General features: G+C 35.5%; 1 long non-coding RNA gene and 1 other non-coding gene across 2 annotated transcripts; one reads left to right on the forward strand and one right to left on the reverse strand.

The window, feature by feature from the left end:
- The first annotated feature begins 7971 nt into the window (after positions 1-7971).
- On the forward strand, positions 7972-8078 carry LOC121225659 (small nucleolar RNA R71). Its single transcript, XR_005923522.1, has one exon. It is a non-coding gene; the product is annotated as a small nucleolar RNA R71 (small nucleolar RNA).
- A 7604-nt stretch (positions 8079-15682) lies between these two features.
- On the reverse strand, positions 15683-17468 carry LOC121224280 (uncharacterized). The gene is made up of 3 exons (XR_005921883.1): positions 17201-17468; positions 16792-16829; positions 15683-16680 (listed from the first exon to the last, which is right to left on the reverse strand). It is a non-coding gene; the product is annotated as an uncharacterized lncRNA (long non-coding RNA).
- Between the last annotated feature and the right edge of the window lie 340 nt (positions 17469-17808).

The raw sequence follows: 17808 nt of genomic DNA on the forward strand, positions 1-17808 counted from the left end.
TATTATTGAATTTATTGTGAATACGACTTTACGGATATGTTTGACGAAGCTTCGACAATGTGAAATCCCGGTTGAACCTTAGGAATAGATTTGGATATGAATGACATGTCATTAGGGGTTATGTGATTTGGGTGCTGGTCTGTATGTCCTACTGGTGGCTGAGTTATCCGGCATGTGTTGCAGATTCTCATCAGCTTGTGTCAACAGCACTGTGTAGCTACGTCATGACCATCAGCTTGTGTGAGCAGACCAATTGATAGCTCGAGAGTGAGCATTATATGAGATTGAGATAGCTTCGGCTATATAAATTGGCACTTAGGGTGCGAGATTCCCGAGTATCCGATATTATTCCAATTGGTTCAACGGGTATATCAAAGATATGGATGGGTAAGAGATTGTACATGAACCGTACAAGCATTGAACCAAAAAAACTTCTGAATTTCATATCTAACCTTGTGAATGAATATGTGATAGGTTTGTGGATCATTATGAGTTATATTAAGATATGTTTAATTGCTTAAATTGTGTATTGATGATCGCTAAACTAACTAAAAATTCTACTTAAGGCAAGCGCACCTATCGAACAGTAGTATAGTTATGGTGAGACCGGAAATATCGTATCCATGAGGACTAAAAGTACTAGCAATTATTATCTTTTTATTATTTAGCCTAAAAATTAAGATAAGGTTTTATCTAAAACTAATTATCTAATTAACTAAGATTACGACAGAGATTAAGGTTGGAAAATACTTCTTAGAAAATCGATGGAGAAGACAATACCCAAGGAAGAATCCACCTAGGCTTTACTTATTGCTTTTGAATTAGACGATTTATTCACTTGACTTAATTCGTAGAAATCCCTGATTTATATTAATATCCTTTTCGAGACTAAAAACAACTGACTCTAGGTTGATTAATTGAAATCTCTTTCTAATTAAAACCCCTATTGTTACATTAACTCGATCTATGAATTCCCTTATTAGATTTGACTCTAATCCGGTAAATTTATGTAGTCCTATTTCTAGGATTGCATGCAACTCTGCTTAATTATGAATGATCTACTCTTAAACAGGGACTTCTGCTCCACTGAATAAGCACATCAAAACCTAAATTAATACCCTGGAATATTAAAACAAGAATTTAGAACTCACAATTAAGACTAAGAACAAGTATTTTTCATAAAACTCAAATTATAATAAGATTCGTCTTAGGTTTCATCTCCCTTAGGTATTTAGGGAGTTTAGTTCATAATAATAATGGAAAACATCTCAAAGTTTGGAAAACAGCAAAACATAAAGAAACCCAAAGAACTCCTAGGAGATTGAGTGAATGTCTTCAGTCTTGATGTAGATCCTGCCTCTGAGGTGATTCCGAAGGCTATTTTCTGCCTTCTACTCTCCGTGTCCCTTTAATCCTCTTCTAGGGTGTTTTATATAGGCTTTAGAATGCTTCCAAACACTCAAAAGTGGCCTTTTTCGAGTAGAACTAGACTTGGGCTCGACAGGGACACGACTGTGTGCCACATCCGTGTGTAAGTGCTCAAACCGTGTGTAATTCTGAGTTGGTTTTTAGTCAACACGGCCATGACACACGGGCGTGTGTACTACCCGTGTGCCTCATACGGGCACGTCGTTTACCCGTGTGGGAGTGCCTAGACTGTGTGAAACATTGATTTATTCTCATTTGGTCCCTTTTTGGCCCGTTTCTTGCTCTTGTTGCTATTCTAAGCTCTCCTAAGTATAAAATATGAAATTAAAGGATTAGGAGCATCAAATTCACTAAAACCAAGGAAAAATCATTCATAAATATGCCAAGCATAGGGTAAAAATTTGTATATATTATGGTTTATCAAATATCCCCACACTTAAGCATTTCCTTGTCCTCAAGCAAAATCTTCAACTCACAATTAAAATAAATTCTTCTCAACTTATAATTCTCATTTATAATGTTTCGAAATAATCCACAAGTAGTCATACATTGAAAATTTAACTAAAAGAACATTAAAGCTTCAAATAGTCAAAGTTGAGCATTTTAATCATAAAATGATAGGCATCCCCCTTTATCTAAGTAATTATCTTTAATTCCAAATTGACAATGGTTGACATCCACACTAGAGGTTCACTCAAATCACTCAATGTGTTTAAGGTTTAATGATTAAGCACTCATTAGTCAAACATGAAAAGTTATTACCATATACTTGCATGAAAATCAAATCTCCACCACTATAAATGAGATGATACACAAACCAAAAGGTCTTTGAAGGGTTGTAACGGGGCTTTGGGTTAAAAGTATGGATACAGGCTGAAAAAGACAGTTAGAATCGAGATTAAATTGATAAATTACCTAACTGGAAAAATACCTAACATCAATTGAATAAACATGAGCTACTTCTCAGAATATAGAATTAAATACTTAAGCTTAAAAACAAAGAATTACTACCAATATGTATGTATGTATGTATGTATGTATGTATGTATGTATGTATGTATAAATGAATGAATGTATGTATGTATGTATGTATGTATGTATGTATGTATGTATGTATGTATGTATGTATGTATGTATGTATGTATGTATGTATGTATGTATGTGTGTGTGTGTGTATGTATGTATGTATGTATGTATGTATGTATGTATGTATGTATGTATGTATGTATGAACATAGTTAGACAATTAATCAAATCAAATCTCGACAAAAAGGGAATCAATAATATAGGAAAAATTCTCAACGAATAAAAAAGTATGATATAGGGATTAAAATTTAGGGTAAATTTTTTTTAAAAAATATAGTTTGTTAAGTTCAAAGGGGTTCACTAAGGGTTAATTATGAGGGTAGGCTTTTTATGGAGTAAATGGGTTAAAACCTAGGTGCCTTTATCATTTTAGTATATCAAATCAAAGGTGTGGTCTCGACATGTATAATCAATGCAAGTTCTAGAATAACAAATCAAAGTTGACACACTCATAACCAATAAAATTAGCAAGTAAGAAAGATATATGCTCTAAAAGACTCAAAATCTCATGAAAATTATGGGTATTTGATATCAATCCCATAAATTCAAAACTTCAAGATAATACCTCAATTCAGGGAAACAACCGAACAATTTTACTTCTCAAAAATTTCAACTTATCATACTTGATTCTCTAATGTCTTAAAGTTTAAACAATCGTTGCATAGTTACCTATGATTTAATTTAAAAACACATCAATAAAAATCATAAATCAATCAAAATTTTACTCTAATAATGATATGAGAAAATTATTTAAGAACAAGATAAAAATTTAGGGATTTCTGATAATCACATAAATAACCTCCCCACACTTAAGATGTACATTGTTCTCAATGTACAAAGATAAATAATAAGAATATAAGTATAATATCAAAAGAGAGGGAGAGAAGCGAAACTGCCTTAAATATTTGGATGAGATCTTTGGAGTAGCGGGAGCGAGAATTGTAGATAAGGAAAATAAAAGGCATGATTCTGAGTTTCTAATAAGAAAATAAACACCATTGTGGAAGAGAATTAAGGGATAAGTCGATAAGAATCATAAAGATAAGGAGAGTTTAAAATATAAAACATAAGTCTTCAAAAATAAATAAGAGATAAAATAAAATAAAAATAAAAATAATAGTAAAATATAGGAACTCAAAGGTCCTCATCCTCAGATGCCTCGTGGGTCGATGTTGCCGAAGGAGAGATGTGGAGGTGGTGGCAAATCTGTCGAAGAGTGGCATCGATGCTGTCGAACCACTCAAAGCACTGCTACTCAAAGCGAGTGAATCGCTCGGATAAATTTGTCAAAGTGGCAGCAGGAGGTCGGTGACAGGGTGGTGGTGGTGGTGGGGTTGAGTCCTCGTGAGGGGGAGGGACATCGTCAGTAATGTCCTTCGGCTCATCCTGGTCAGCAGGGTGGATGAGTCTGTACTGAGGGGGGTCGACTCCACGGTGCCACTCTATCATCCTCATGTGGATCATGCTGGAAATTCCCTGATGAGACATCTGACCGACTAATGTGAGTGTTGATGACATCTCTGGAGTGTCGAAGAGGCCAAAATGTCGAGCGAGGCAAGTTATGTAAGGGCTAGGGCAGATGGGGCCCCTCCTATGGCAATCCGCTTAGTGGCAAAAGGTGAGACCGATAAAATATGCCAAGTTAAATACATGGCCAGTCGCCATGCTCCACAGGAAGTACGTGTCGGTGGTGCTAACTACTCCAGTGCTCTCTCTCCTCCTAGTCAAAGTATGAGCCAAAATGGCATGAATGTAGCGTAATGCTAGAGGAAGAGAAGTCGTCTTCGAGCGACTTGCGTCATGGGGAACCGTGCTCGCTGTAGGGTCGGTCCAATAGCAAGATGGCGAATAGTGTATATGACAGTGAAGCTGTAGAAAAATCTCTGAAGCCATGAACTCTTCCGTGTAGAGGCCTAAAGCAGCTCCAAACTCGGGTACACTCATATGCCTGACTAGTCCACCAAGTCTAAAAATGATAGTACCAGCCTCATCATGTGTATTCATCACGTGCTGTAGATGGAACGTAGTGCAAAATTCCAAGGTCAGCTCTGAATATATGGGCTCGATGATTGAAAAGAACCAATCCCATGGCGTAGTATCGAGATGGAAGCAAACAAGGTGAGAAAGTTAGACCTGCTCCAAAGCGACCCAGTCAATACATCGGCCCACTCCCAATGGTCGTACTCGTAGAAGCTGAAACAAGTCGTCCTGTGGGCTGGAGAAGAACCGAAGTAGCAGGTGACGGGCTTCAGCCGAGGCACTCGAGGAGGTTGTGCCAGGACCCTTCCACTTTTTCAAAGTGGGAACAATAATTTTCCTGCCTCGTGTGTTTGTCATTATAAGCCTACAAAATTAGAAAAAAGGATCAATGAGTAAAAAATTTAGCATTGACATAGAATCCAAAGAACCCGTTATAGTAATCCATTCCCAAAACCATATATTCGAATATTAAAAACGTGCAAAATTCTAAAGTGAAAACTTAAATGAAAAAGAATCTAAAAGGACGATGCAACGAACATTAGAATATGAGTAATAAGTCAATATACTAAACGCATTAGCAAGAGAAAGATATGACTAAAATAATGAACTAAACATGGAGTATTAAGAATGAAATAAAAGGGAATAATAGTAGCAATATAGTTAAAATAATAAGAACTAACCTAAACTAGTATTCATGAACATAAAAATTAGCAAAACCAACTCCAAATCAAAATAATAAACATAAATGAAAGAAAGTAAACAAAAATAAATAAAAAACAAAATAGAAATAAAGTGAAAAATAAAATTTAAGAATAAAAATAAATAAAATAAAGAAAGGAATAAAAATGGTGGAATGGCCAACTGATGGGGTGTATGGTGGTCAACGGTGGTAAACGGGGAGGGCACGGGCGTGGGTGCTAGGCCGTGCGGCGCAAAGGAAGTTGAGGGTGAAATGGAAGAAAAAAGGAAGGGGAAAGGGTGTGCGCGGGGGATAGGGGAAGGAGGGGGTTGAGGGTGAGGATATGGTTGGTTTGGATCTTGGAGCAAGCGGTGGTAGCTACCGGTGGGAATGCTGGTGACAGTCGGTGGCTAGGGTTGGGAGGTTTTGGGAAAGAAGAAGAAGAAAATAAAAATTAGGGTTTGGGGGGTTTTAAAGGGGCACGGCCGTGTGAGACTGTGTTAGGCCACATGGCCATGTCACACGCCCATGTGGCTCGAGTTTAGCCAATGTTTGTCGCGAAAGTTGAATGCCTGATCGTCACACGGCCTGGAGACACGCTTGTGTGTCTAGGCCGTGTGGTGATATGGTCGTGTCGCACGGTTGTGTTCCATGTCCTTCACTTCTCCCACACTCGTGTGGTGCTTCACACGCCCGTGTGTCTTGCCCGTGTGAGTCCCTGACTTATTTAAAATTTGAAAATTTAGCTCCAATTTTCACACGGCCTAGGACACGCCGTGTGCTTCATATGGCCGTGTCGCACGACCGTGTGGGTCGAATTCATGGCCATGTGGCTCGATATTTGGGGAATTTTTAGCCCTGTTTCCATACGGCCAAGGACACACCCGTGTGTCCAGGCCGTGTGGGTCACTGTACCTATACAAAAACAGTAAAAATAGCTAAAATAAACTAGTTAGTGGTGTTAGTGCTCGGGTTGCTTCTCGAGAAGCGCTTATTTAAAGTCTAAGCTCGACTTACCTCAATTTTTTGTGATTACAGCGGATCATAGAGTCGAGACTCCTCTTTCTCACTATCAATTCTACTATCCACATAAAGTTTAAGTTGAGTAATATTTACCTTAAAGGTGCTGAATTGAGAATGATTTACCTCGACTATACTGTATGGGAAAATATTCAGTACTGTAAAGGGAGTCGCTCCATTTGTATTAAGCTCTGAAGTAGCAATTTAGGGGTCTTGTTCATCTAACAATACTTTATCCTCAACCTTAAATTTCATTGTTTCATCCTCACACTTATCGAGGTGTCGCTTTAATTCATCGTGTGCTTTTGGTTTCTCCTTGACATTTTTTTTCCATTTGTCTAGTTCGTCGATCTGAAGACTTCGTTCTTTGTGAGTCACTCTGTTTTTGTTACATGGATTAGAATGAGGCTCCATCACATTCTTCCTAGGGAAGTCCTGCAAAGGAGTTTGAGTTTCAACATTATTCAAGTGAATAGAACTTAAACAATCATCTCGATTACTAGATATTTTTGCAGAATCATGAGTTTGAAGCTTAATTATGTCATCACCTACACGAAGTATTAATTCACCTGTGCCAACATCAATGATAGTTTTAACAGTTACTAAAAAGGGTCTTCCTAAAATTAAAGGCACGTTACAATCCTCTTCCATGTCTAGAGCAACAAAATCAATTGGGAATATAAATTTATCAATTTTGACAAGTACATCTTCAATAATACCTCTAGGAAATCGTAAAACTCCCTAAATCAGCCAAAGCATTGTTAACATTTAAACTACCAATTAAGCAAGGAATCGTAAAACTCCCTGGATCCTTCAACTTGTTGGGTAGTCTATTCTGTAGAATGGCTGAGGAAATTGCGTTCAACTCCACATGCGACGCATCATCCAACTTCTGCTTATTTGCTAAAATCTCTTTTAAAAATTTAATCGCGTTTGGCATCTGCGAGAGAGTTTCAATAAATGGTAAGTTAATATATAATTTCTTTAATAATTTAAGGAATTTACCAAATTGTTTGTCTGAGTGGTCTTTCCTTGTCACACAGGGGTATGGCACACGAGGTTTATATTCTCTACCTACCGGTTTTTGCTTACTGTGGTCCACCTCATCTTTACCTTTATTTACCACAGATCCTTGCCTCAGTTCTGGCCTATTTGATTCTTGCTGATTTTTAAGAGCTGTCTCGGTGTTTTGAAAACATGTTTCGGATACTGCGATAAATTTTGTTAGCATCTCCTCAAGTTCGGCTTCTTTTCCTGCTGGTAAGGTGGTTATTGAAAACCTGGAGGATGTTGTGGTCTTTGATTTCCTGGACTACCCCAAGAGAAATTGGGATGCTTCCTCCAACCTGCATTGTAAGTGTTACTATACGGATTATTTTGAGGTCTAGAATTATTATTACCCATATAGTGGACTTGTTCCTCCTCGGTGCTAGGGTTGAAGGATGGATAATCTGTGTTGTGTACTCCTCCTCCACTTGATCACACCTCATCACTGGATGTACCTGAGTAGACCCATACAAACCGTTAATCTTTTTATTTAAAAGTTCTACCTGGTTAGATAACATCGTAACCGAGTCGAGGTTGAAAACACCAGCAGCTTTCGTCGGCTTTGTTCTCATGACTTGCCACTGATAGTTATTCAGTGACATCTCTTTAATAAATTTGTAAGCCTCTTTAGGTGTTTTATTGTTTAACGTTCCACCGACGGCTACGTCGATAAGTTTCCTTGTTGAGGGTTTCACACCATTGTAAAAAGTCTGAACCTACAACCATAGAGGTAACCCATGGTGAGGGCACCTTCTCAATAGGTCATTGTATCTCTCCCATGCATCATAAAGAGTTTCTAAATCCATCTGCACAAAAGAAGAGATAACATTCCTTAATTTAGCCATTTTAGCTGGTGGAAAAAGTTTAAGTAAAAATTTTTCGGTCATTTGTTCCCAAGTAGTGATTGACCCTCGTGGTAACGAGTTTAACCACTGTTTAACTTTGTTCCTCAATAAGAATGGGAACAACCGAAGGCGAATGGCATCGTCAGAAATGCCATTGATCCTAAAAGTGTTGCAGAATTCCAGAAAATTTTCTAAATGAGTGTTTGGATCCTCGTCCTTCAAACCATCAAACTGAACAAACTGTTGTATCATTTAAATTGTGTTAGGTTTCAATTCAAAATTATTTGCAACAACAGCAAGCCTAACTATACTCGATTTAGTTCCTGTTAAAGTAGGTTTAGCATAATCATACATAGTACAAGGAGCAGGATCCTGATTTACTGGGTTTGCAGCAACCATAGAAGGTAACAGATTATTTTGATTATCAGCCATCTCTTTGGTTGTGGTTTGAATATCGTCCTCTTACCCTTCCTCTATGTATCGTAGGCTTCGCCTTATTTCTCTTCGATTTCTGCGAGCTATGCTTTCGATCTCACTATCAAAAAGTAGAGGTCCTGATTAGTTTCTTTTAGTCATAAACTATAAAAATATGCTAGAAGTAAATAAAAGAAAATTTAGTAATTTAAGCAAAATTAAAAATAAAATTAAATTGAAATAAAAAAATGGCTAAAGTAATAAAAATTAAGCATTCCTAATATTTTAGTCCCCGACAACGGTGCTAAAAACTTGATGATCGCTAAACTAACTAAAAATTTGACTTAAGGCAAGCGCACCTATCGAACAGTAGTATAGTTATGGTGAGACCGAAAATATTGTATCCATGAGGACTAAAAGTACTAGTAATTATTATCTTTTTATTATTTAGCCTAAAAATTAAGAGAAGGTTTTATCTAAAACTAATTATCTAATTAACTAAGATTACGACAGAGATTAAGGTTGGAAAATACTTTTTAGAAAATCGATGGAAAAGACACTACCCAAGGAAGAATCCACCTAGACTTTACTTTTTTACTTTTGAATTAGAAGATTTATTCACTTGACTTAATTCGTAGAAATCCCTGATTTATGTTAATATCCCTTTCGAGACTAAAAACAACTGACTATAGGTTGATTAATTGAAATCTCTTTCTAATTAAAACCTCTATTGTCGCATTAACTCGATCTATGAATTCTCTTATTAGATTTGACTCTAATCCGGCAGATTTATGTCGTCCTATTTTTAGGATTGCATGCAACTCTACTTAATTATGAATGATCTACTCTTAAACATGGACTTTTGCTCCACTGAATAAGCACATCAAAACCTGAATTAATACCCTGGAATATTAAAATAAGAATTTAGAACTCACAATTAAGACTAAGAATAAGTATTTATCATAAAACTCAAATAATAATAAGATCAGTCTTAGGTTTCATCTTCCTTAGGTATTTAGGGAGTTTAGCTCATAATAATAATGGAAAACATCTCAAAGTTTGGAAAACAACAAAACATAAAGAACCCTAAAGAACTTCTAGGAGATTGAGTGGAAGTCTTCAGTCTTGATGTAGATCCTGCCTCCGAGGTGATTTCGATGGCTTTCCTTTGGTATTTTCTGCCTTCTACTCTACATGTCCCTTTAATCCTCTTCTAGGGTGTTTATATAGGCTTTAGAATGCTTCCAAACCCTCAAAAGTGGCATTTTTCGAGTAGAACTAGACTTGGGCTCGATAGGGCCACGGCCGTGTGCCATGCCCGTGTGCAAATGCTCAAACCGTGTGTAATTCTAAGTTTGTTTCTAGTCGACATGACCATGACACACGGGCATGTGCACTACCTGTGTGCCTCACACAGGTATGTGGTTTACCCGTGTGGGAGTGCCTAGGCCGTGAGAAACACTGATTTATGCCCATTTGGTCCGTTTTTGGCCCGTTTCTTGTTCTTGTTGCTATTCTAAGCTCTCCTGAGTATAAAATATGACATTAAAGGATTAGGAGCATCAAATTCACTAAAACCAAGGAAAAAATCATTCATAAATATGCCAAGCATGGGTTAAAAATATGTATATATTATGGTTTATCATGTATGTATGGTAAGTTGAGTTTATTACTATATGAACTTACTATGCTTTATAGCTTACTCTGTTTATTTTTTCGTGTTTTATAGTGATTATCAATGCTTGTTCAAAGTTTGGGAGTCATCAGAGATCTTATCACATTATCAAGCTATCACTTTGGTACTTTTGAACTTATGTATTTGATTATATGGCATGTATAGGAGTTATGGTCATTTTGGTATACAGTTTTGTAATGGACTTAGCCATTTGAGTTAGGTTGTAAATGATAAATGTTTGTTATGTGTATGGCCATATAAAGTGGTTTATTTTGTCATGTTTGGTGATGTATATATGTGAAAAAGGCCTTTTGATATGTTGTGTATAATTGTCATTTATATGCTTGTTGTGAATTTGTATTTGGAGTATCAAATGATTGAATTTGAGAACTTTATGCTTGTGGTTTTAGGTAAAGTGATGCATAATTGGAAGTGACCATCTTGATGATTTGAGAATGTGGATTTGGTTTGTTTTGAATTGGTAAAATATGATTTAATGAGTCATATATTTTTTGGTATGGAAATAGCATGAATTAGGCTTGATTGAGATGGGTTTGAATGCCTATTTATGCCATGTTATATGCCTTTTAGTTTAGTGTAGGTGATTACAATTTGGGTGGGAAAGACGGCTTGGTAATAGCCTATTTTTGTCTACACGGGCGTGTGTCTCAGCCGTGTGTGACATACGGTCAGGTGACACGGCCTTGTGTCCCCTGGTGTTTAATTAAAAATCAAGTTAGTATGCTCCACACAACCCAACACACGGGCATGTGAGGCCATTTTGAAGGGCACACGGGCTAGACATACGGGCATGTGGTTGGCCGTGTGACCCAAGTCAGAGAGTTACACAGGGTCGGCATGAGCTGGGACACGGCCATGTGATCCCATTTCGAATGTCCACACAGGCGTGTCTTTGGCCGTGTGAGACACACGGTTGGGCCACATGGGCATGTGTCCCCTGTATTTTGTAAAATTTTCTAAGTATTCCAAAAATTTCCTGAGTTATTAGTTTACTCCCGAACCACTTCTAATGCATGATTTGGGCCTCGTAGGCTTGTATTAGGGACAATGTGATTGATTATGAATGATTTATATTTGGAAATGGAAATTGTATGTGAATTGTATGGATTATTTATGAAATAAGTCCGGTAATGCTCCGCAACCCTATTTCGGTGACGGATACGGGTTAGGGGTGTTACATCTTCACCTCTTTGCTCTTAATTCCTAAAGCTATAGATGAGCTAGCTCAAACTCCTGCTGCCAGAGCCGAATCTGCAAATTTGGGAACCCCTGCTGCTAAAGGGGAAACTATTGCTGAAGAGCCTGAAAAGACAACATTATTAAATCTTAAGAATCATGAAAAAGAAGAGAAAGATGAAACGGCCACTGCCACTCCTACCACCACGAAAGGTAAGGACCCTGTACCACCCACCCCACTAGCTTCCACGACTGCACAAAACTGTGACATCGATCTTCTTATTAATGAAATCATGGAAACTAATAAGGAGGGGAACAAAATGACCCCCATGAAGAGGAAGTTGTTGTATAAAGTTAGTGCCCGTAAATCCGCTTGCAGGGCCGAATGAAGTAACTACCTCATGCATTTTATTTCTTTTTCCATTACATTTTCTGTACATGTGTATATTTTTGTTTCCTGTTACATATCTTTACATGCATTGAGAACAATCCATCATTTAGGTTTGGGGGTGTATTGTTGATAACTCTTGAAAAGAGATATGTTTCATGCCTTTAGACCTAGTTAATTACATGTACTTAAGTACATTTAGTTGCACCTTAGGACATTTCATTAGTATTTTTCCTTAACCATTACATTAGGAGCTTGGACTCTGTTTAAATGTTATTGGTTACTTTTAATTGCTTGTGGAAGGGTTGTGATTGGTGGACTTACAAGTGTAGGATGTGGAATAAGAAATAAAGGAGTAAAGGTTTTTCAGGGCAAAAGGGTGAATAGTTTGCCGACTTGTATGCCGTGGCAATTCGCGATTCTTGAAAGATGACTGTCTCAACAGTCAACGCGTACCAGTTTTAGCCAGCTCTACTTGTACTAAAGCAATTTGCCTAAAAGAAGGAGGAGATAAATCTTGAGTTGGTGGTCTTATCTTAGAGAAAAGGAATTTAAAAAGAGGAAAAAGATCATGAGATAATGATCTGGTAACCACCTACCCAAAAGGAAGGGATTTTTAAACCAAAATAGAATTTAAAAAGAGAAAAGATAATCTTAGGCTATTGGCTAAACCCCAATACACTTGCTTATAAAAGGCCAATGAATGAGACCTCAAGAGGACAGAGAACAATAAGACGGGGAGATCTTAAGGCAAGAGTAAGAGAGTTCGATTGAAAAAGGAAGTCATCCTCTCGGCTAACACAGGGCACTGTGCTACTGAATTTTGGACCAGAGAAGCTATTTTCCCGATGTTCTTCCATTATTTCCATCGTGTTCTCTTGTGAATTGATTTGGTTGTAAATGATGGTGATGGTTTGGAATTTTATTTCCCAACTAATGAGTTAAATCTTATCGGCTTGGGATTATTTTGATGACACTTAATTATTTTTAATTTTCATAGTATAAATCTGAGTATATTACTGCCCATTGAATTGTTTAAGTGCAATCCTTAGGAATAGTCGATGGCATATTATTCTTGTTAAGTTAATTTAATAAGGAAAAGGTTAGGCTAATTTAACTAATATTGATGGCATGAGCAAGCATTTGAATGATGCTTGCGTCATACTGAAAGAATTACACAGGCTGCTGTAGTAAGACCTTGTATGAGCAGGGACAGTAACTTGAGGTTTTACCCCAAAAGAAACAGACCACTTAAGACTCTTCTACAAAGTAAGTTAATCAATATTTTTCCATGGTATTATCAATAGTGAATGTTGATTCTGAATAATCCCAATCTACTGCATAAATATCGTAGACACTATATCTTTACTCTTTGCCGAAGTATTTTGCCACAACATATTTAGTAGTTATTTATTTATAAAATATTTGCATATCACTCTCATATTTTCCATTACATTCCTACTATCACCTTTACCATAACATTTCCAGTTATTTACTAATTCCATATATTACTCATCATTGTATATTATTTACCGTAGTTTTACCATAACATTTCATTCAATCGTTTTGCTATATCATTAACCCGACTTTATTAAAATAACTTGACCAACTTTGTGCCTCAATTCGATCCTCATGGGAACAATACTCACTCATCACTTTATTAGTTGAACCGATGTTTATACTTGCACAAATTGCATATCATTTTACACGCGACAGGTTTTTGGCGTCGTTGATAGGGATTGGAAATTTGATGAAATTTGGTTTGGTTATATACTTATTAGTTTTATTTAGTTTAGTTTGATTTAATTTTTATAGGTTTCCCGTCGGTGCATGAGAATAGGCATTCCTGCTAACACAAAATATCTTTTTGATCCACAGATTGACAAAACTTTGCAAAGAAGGCGAAAAGAACTAATAAATATGGCTAGAAATAGGAATGATCTTGGTCCAATGTCAATCCAAATGGTCATGATCTTAACGAAAATCCAAATGGTCGAGATGCTAATCTTCCCATTGGACATATGATAGATGACCGAGAAATAGCAATTCGAAAGCATATTGTTCCCATGTTGGATGATTTGAATGCAGGGATAGTTAGACCAACAATATAGGCTCAGCAGTTTGAACTGAAACTAGTAATGTTCCAAATGTTGCAAATAGTAGGATAGTTCGGTGGACTACCTACTGAAGATCCAAAACTACATATAGTACTTTTCTCTAGAAGTCTGTGACTCATTTAGATAACACAGTGTTCTTAAAGACGCTCTGAGGCTTAAGCTTGATGTTTGTTTTTTGTACTAACAAAAAATACGACTAAGGCAAGCGAACCTATCGAACAATAGTATAGCTACGGTGAGTAGAGGTATCGTATCCACGAGGACCAAAAGTATTAATAATTACCGTTTTCTTATTATTTAGCAAAAAATTTGGAGTGATGAGCTTTAATCTAAAATTATTTAACTAATTTAACTAAGAACGTAACAGAGAAAAAATCAGGAAATAATCGAAAGATAACCAAATAGAGAGACAATACCCAGGAAGGAATCCACCTAGACTTCTTCTATTATTATTAATCTAATTTAAACGATTTTTTCATTTGATGCCTTGATCCGTAGAAATCCATAAATTATGCTAATATCTCTTTCGAAAGTAAGGGCAACTAACTATAGGTTGATTAATTGAAATCTCTTTCTAATTAAAATCCCTATTGTCGCATTAACTTGACCTAATTGGGATGCTAATATTTCCTATAAATAGTTAAGCATAGGTTAAAGTTGGGGAGCTTTTGCCAAGCCGTTTTTAAGGTTTTAGTTAGTAGATTAGGATTTTACTTTAGTTTTATTTTCTTTTTAAAAGCAATTTTATTTCTTGTTCTTTGACTTGGATTCTATTTAAGTCCAAGTCTTCGTTATTAATTATTTTAGTAATTTTTTTCACTTCATGTTTGCAAACGATGAGATCTCGATTACTATTAAAGGATTTGGCAGATCTAAGTACATTCAGTTCATCAAACAGACAATTTTCTATCTCTTTCTCTTTTACTTTAATTTGTGTTCTGCATGATTAATTCAATTGTGAAAAAGATAGTTATTGAGCGACAAGTGGCTAGATCTTTTAGGGAGATTAACGAGTAGATGTGGAAGTGATTAATGAAAGAACGAGATTTTCCTAATAGAATTAGTTGATATAAATTTATGTGTATTTAAACTCAATAGGATTGACGTCCCTTGGAAGTAATTTAAGTTAAACGAGGTCAATAGATAAGTTTGCCAAGTAAAAGGTAGTTTATCCCGATCAAGAAAGTAAAGTCATGAGCACTGGTCAATTAATTAATTAGTAGAGCCGAAAAGGTAATACTAGTTAGTTAATAACTAATTCGCTAAAATAAACTAGAGTTCTGAAGTTATTTACAACCCCTGAACGGATGCCTATTAATTGAGATTTTCTTCGTTGATTTATTTTCTTTTAGTTATTTTATTTTTTTCGTAGTAATAATTTCAATATTTTGATTTATTGTAATATGATTTTTGGTGATTAATGTTTAGACCTATTGCATGTAGAAATAATTTTATATTTAATTCAATCTTCCTTGGGTACGATCCTCGGTGTATTTTCGGTACCCCATCATACAAATACTATATTACAATTTGACTCATACGCTTTTGGGAAATTTTTGAGTTCTTTTACCAATCGACATGAACTTGCCACTGAATCTGAATTAGGAGTGTGAAGTCGATCACTTGCATTCGAGGAAGAATGTCCACCATGACCAGAATCTACTTCTGGAACCATCAAGGCTGGTCTTCAAAATATTGAACCAAGAAAGATGATCACCACCAAGAAACAAAGAAAACCTCTCTATTTAGCCAAAAAAGAGTTGGTACTGATATCATGTTTAAATCTACTACAAAGAAAACTCATCTAAAGAAAACAGGATCTACTTCTTTTATTGATTTGAACTCTAATAATCCTAATAGGACCGAGCTCAGTTATTTACACAAGAGTTTGGATAACGTATCAACCAAGAACTTAGTCTAACAACTTGATCCTAACTAACTTCCAGCTGATGCATTAACAGAAAGTAAACGGTTTACATTGACAACAACTTAACTGAATTCCTCCTAACTAACTGCTTTAACTAATAGTCGAGCCAATCCTTAAGTTCACTAAGGATGCATACTTTTCTACTGCATCTAGTTTTGTTTTTCATTTCAGGACTCATTGTTGGTTTTGTACTTTCTTTGGTTGGTTGAATACTCATCAAAATATTAAATGGTATTATAATTGTTGTCAGCTTGGGTAGTTTCCATTAATTTTGCTGCCAAAGCCAACATTTTGTGGAGGGAAACTGATTCAAGTGAACATCTTTAATGTACTTTAAAAACATTGTTTTACATTTGTTTAGTATATAAATTGTTCATTTTTTTCTGGTCTATTTTGTTTAGTAAATATGTATAAAGAGGGCTAAGTTGAATAATGCCACTATGAAAAAAAAAAAAAACCTGCATGCAATTTATATACTAAAAAACAATGTTTTTAAAGATTGTTTTTTAAAGTAAAATCCCTGAAAACCACCTAAGTCGACAACAATTATAATAACAGTATAATATTTTGATGAGTATTCAAGGAACCAAATAAAGTACAAAACCAACCATGCATCCTCAAATGAAAAACAAAACCAGACCCGTAGAAAAGTTTGCATCCTTAGTGAACCTAGAGTTGGATAATTCAGTCGCCTTTCTCCGAGGAGTGGTGCATCAATCACCTGGTTCCATCCCAATACAGTAACCGGTCCCTGCATGCAACCGCCCCATTCTCATTCTAATTTCGGAATATGATTCAGCGTTTCAAAGCCAATATACATGAAGTACATAACTTCTTTGCATTAATCGATGGAGACGCCTATCACCATCAAGCGTAAACTGAAAACAACAAGATAAATAAATAAGTTAATCTTATTAAAGAACAGCATAATCGGATGGTGTTTATTCTACTTTATTACACGATGGAATGTAATGAGACAAGTATCTTACGCATTGTGGCAGAGAAATCTATTCACCCTCCCTGCTACCTGAAAAGTTTGTTTCAAAGTAAGATGACAACTTATAAAGATAATATATATTTATATAATGTACGTATAGTTGTATCTATCTCTTTAGTTGTATCTGTAGGAAGAAGAAAAAACAAAGGATTGGAACAAAGTAGCCTCTGCTCATACAATGATTCTGTAAATAAACCTCACACGAACATTTTGAATCTTTATAAGGTGTTCAAGATAAAAAATCTTTTAAGTAATGTGCTTCCTCCCAATCATTCTTGGCTTGTAAAACAAAAAAATCAAGAACAAGCAATCCCATGAATAACAAAACCAAGAACTGCAGTTCCAGTAGTAAAAGAAAAATCTTTATATATTCATAAGAGTGAAAGAGAGAGAGTTATTACAGTAATGATGACGTTGTCCAAGGTGAGGAGGTGGTTTCTGCAATTGCGGCATAAGAAGAAACGATTTCGAGTATTCAATCCATATCTGACGGCCATTGGAATCCAAGAAACACCCATTGCTAAAGGGAGAAGAAAGCAACAAAATGGTTCTTGGATGTGACTTTCAATTTTCTGAAAGGAGAAATGGGAATGGTTTTAGTTCATGGTTTTATACAAACAACAAGAAAGCAGATAGATTGGTTCTGCTTTTATAAATTACGTTTTTATATGAAATTATTTAATATTCTTTTATAATTAATGTTTTTATATTTATATTTATAGTTTTTTAAGAAAAATCATCTATTTATAACAAAAAAAAACCTAAATTAGATCCAAAAATCTTTAAAAAATTTTAAAAGAGCTTCTTCCTTTATTTTTCTTTTAAAAATCTGTTTCTTTTTCAAATATAGTTTATTTAAAAAGTTTATTTGCATTTTTATTAAAATAAAATACAATATTAAAAAATTTATTTTTAAAATTATAATTTTTTATAAAAAATATGCAACTTCGCTTTTAAAAAGCAACAGAAATTGCTTTCAACATATGTTTTTTAATACATATTTGATTAA

This window comes from Gossypium hirsutum, chromosome A03 (genome assembly GCF_007990345.1).
Source record: "Gossypium hirsutum isolate 1008001.06 chromosome A03, Gossypium_hirsutum_v2.1, whole genome shotgun sequence".
Taxonomy (NCBI): domain Eukaryota; kingdom Viridiplantae; phylum Streptophyta; class Magnoliopsida; order Malvales; family Malvaceae; genus Gossypium; species Gossypium hirsutum.